This window comes from Propithecus coquereli, unplaced genomic scaffold, assembly GCF_000956105.1.
Source record: "Propithecus coquereli isolate 6110/MARCELLA unplaced genomic scaffold, Pcoq_1.0 Scaffold264, whole genome shotgun sequence".
Lineage (NCBI taxonomy): Eukaryota > Metazoa > Chordata > Mammalia > Primates > Indriidae > Propithecus > Propithecus coquereli.
In genome coordinates, this window is record NW_012148219.1 from 1416250 (window position 1) to 1419774 (window position 3525).

General features: G+C 36.4%; 1 protein-coding gene across 1 annotated transcript in view; it reads left to right on the forward strand.

Annotated features, from left to right (window-relative positions):
* The window catches only part of TMTC2 (transmembrane and tetratricopeptide repeat containing 2), a 456219-nt gene that overhangs the window by 54986 nt on the left and 397708 nt on the right, over window positions 1–3525 (forward strand). The window lies entirely within an intron of this gene.

Here is a 3525-nt window from a genome sequence, read left to right on the forward strand (position 1 = left end):
TGTGATATCTACAATATTTACACTATATGCCACCACTGCATGGTAGCTAGGAGCAGGAAGTAACTGTATAGTGTTCAGATGAGAAGAAATAAGAATGTAGTAGTTTTTATCTAAAGAAGATGACTTTTTACTCTACCTATGTATTCTTCATTCTCCAGATCTAGTCCATTTTTGGTACTACCACTTCACTATATCATACCCAGACCATCCCTTCTCTTTGCCTCTAGTTTTTAACCCACTCTAGTGTAGCATGATTGCTTCATATGTAGGCAGTTACCTTTCTATAACAATTTTGATTGTGTCTATGCTTATTTGCCATCTTTATTATGAATTTTTTTTTTCCTGCAGCTGCAGTGGTAGCCATGCAGTGGCATTAGGCATGTCACTTATTTTCAGAGCTTTGGTTTACTCTTTGGTAAATGAGGATGGAAATACCTGCTTCACACAATTACTATGAGGACTTAAATGAAAAAGCATATCTATAGCATTTATCACCATGTTAGGCAAGAGCTATCAGGTACTCAGTAAATAGTAGTTTTCTATTCTTCCCTTTCAGTGTTCCCCAACACAAGCCTTCCCTACCAACCTGGGTGGTGGTGTTACTTTCCTAAACATCTCATGTTCAGTTTTGATCTTGGTTCCCAAATTTGGCTGTTATGCTATGATATTTTGAGCATCCTTCTTTCTCCACCTTGCCTATTTAATTCCTCCCCATCCTTTAGAATCCAGTGTAAGCCCTGTTTAATAGGTGCCTTTCTGATGGCTTTATTTCCCACTAATCTGCCTTTTCTTTTAACTCCCTTAATACTATAGAAAATATGACTCTTTAGTCACAGTGCATTGTGACTTATCTATTTTAGGTATATATTTTGTATTTTTTCTCATTATTTTCTATGGTTTTCCTATTTTTCCATTTCTTTGCTTCTTCAACTAGATGGTATGCCCATAGAGAAAAAAGTTTCATTGTCTTTTGCCCTTTTTTATAATTAAGCAAGTGTATATTAAGTACTTGGTAACCAATTGTTACATAAATATAAAACTTTGACTACCGTTACCTGGAATAACTGTTAAATTACATGCATTAGACATTCACGGCGATGAGTTGCAATATATTCCAAATGTATTTAGCATTTGTGTGTTCGAGAGAAATATTAGCAAAGATTATGGAAACCTTCTAGAATTTGAACTTTTAATACTCTCATTAAAGAGTAAGCATCAGGTCTTATTTCAGTTTGAAATGCTTTTGTCTGCAAGTACAATAGGAAACCTGATTCTGGGCACTTTAAAGAAAGAAGGGTTTAATTTTTTATATATAACAAGAAAGTCTGGAGGCCAGCAGTCTGGGGCACGGGGCCTGACTTTCTCCTCCATCGTCCTTAGCATATTGACTTGCAACCTCCTGCTCGTCACTTTGTTTTTGCCTGGTGGTTGCTACCTGTCTAAGTGTCAGGTCCACATTCTGGGCAGAAAGAAGTGGAGAGGCAAAAGGGTGGAATGGGGCATATCTGCCAGGTCTTTCACAAATATTTTTATTTATAGAAACAACATAAAGTTTTATGGATCTCTGGCCAGCAAACATCCATTTACATTTCCTTGCATGGAAAATGTCACACTTCTCTAGACAGGTGGCTGGGGGCTAGCAGAATGTTGGTGCTGACAACCCCGACAGTATCTCATGCAAAGAGTAAGCAACAGCTTAAATAGCTACTTTCCTTGCAAAAGCCTTACTCTGAAAGTGTCCTTTACTATGGATTTCTCGGAAAATTAACTTTCCGGGCTAATGAAACCACAAATTAAACTTCTGAAGGGAAGTTTATACATTTTTGAGGAAGATTTTAATGCTTATTGTCTTTCCTTTGTTATCAAAGACTGTATACAAAAGGTATTGCTATTTCAGGTTTGGATTGAAGAACTACTCAGAATATAAATCCTTTTTTTATTGCTGGAAGGGGTGAAAAAAAAAGAAGGCAGCACCAGTTAGCATCTTGAAAGACACAACAGGGATTTATTTTTCTCTTCTCTTCATTTTCGTGCCCTTTAATTTTTTCATTCCTTAAGCAGAGCTCAGGCAACCCCAAATTAAAGCAGTTCCTGCGGCGCAGCACATGATGATTAAATCTCATCTGGCTGTTCTGGAGATGGGCAGATAACAGTTGTTGCAGAAAACCTTTTGTAGTGTCTGAAAAGACAACTGTCACAAAGAATGCTGTAACTCCCCTGTGTTACAAGATAAAGTTAAATTAGATCAGCGAAGGTTCTTTGCAGGTAGTGATCTCTTTAGTGGCATTTGAAATGTGTTGACTGAATGGAAAGAGAGCTTCCTGAGTGAAGTTTCATTATCCATGGGAGCCTGTTGTAAATACCGCAGTGTTGTGATGTATGTTTAACTAATTTCATGTTCTTTTGAAGCTGCTCTTCAGTACCTTTAAATACTTATTACCAGTAAGCATTGTACATTAGCACACAAGAGCCTAGAGAAAACACCATTTACCCTTTGGTAATGGACAAATAGATATTATCTTTATGCAGATGTGACATCAGCCTATAATACAACAGGATTATTTATGCTTTGGAAAAAGTACCATTTTGTTTTTATGAAGATGCAGAGAAGGCAAATAGCTGCTACGAATAAATTATTTGAATTGATATTAATTCGGTGACTTAATTCAGAGTATTTAAGAATACAGTGCATATTTTTGATGTACTCACTTTTTTTTTTAATTCAGGAAGTACTACAAAATGCTTGAGACTTCTGAATTAGGAACTGTGGCAGAATGCTTTGTTTTTCTTTTTCTTTTTTTTTGTCCTGTTCTTTACATGGGCAGTTTGTTTGCCTGTTGGCAGTCTTCAAGGTGCTGATCCCAAATTGTAATACCCATTGGCCCTGGCTAGAGAGAGCATTGTTTGCCTCTCTTACTGTGAGAGTGAAAGCATATGGAATACATTTAAGAATTCTTATATAGAGGCCTTTATTTGCATTAGAATTTCTTCAGTGATACAAAGAGCTTTTATAGCTTTTAGAAAAAAAGGTATGGGACACTAGAGTTTTTGGAATAACCAGGAACTTTATGTACATTTTAAAAATTCTTTTTCTCCATCTGCTTATTTATTTAGCTTTTGATTTGCATCTGGCATTTTTGTATTAAAACAACTGACATCAGCATCTTATCCATCAGTCTAATAAAGCATATGCTTTGAGGTATGTACATCTCATTTCTATCTCCTCTTGAATGCCAGGGCTCAAATAATAGCTGACTTTGACACCATGTGGGTTTTTATCTACTAGCTACTATTTCATTGACTTGCACAGATATTTATGGGACCCATAATTCAGCACTTATATATATAACAGGTATACAAAAATGACTATAGCTTCAAGCATTGTAAAGGGACATACACTGACACACCCAGGCACACACACACATTGTAGGCAGAATTTTAAAGATGGGAACCTGAGTCCCATCCCCTGGCTATTCAGTCAAGCCAAATCCAGGCACTATTGCAAATGTAATTTGCAGATGTAAT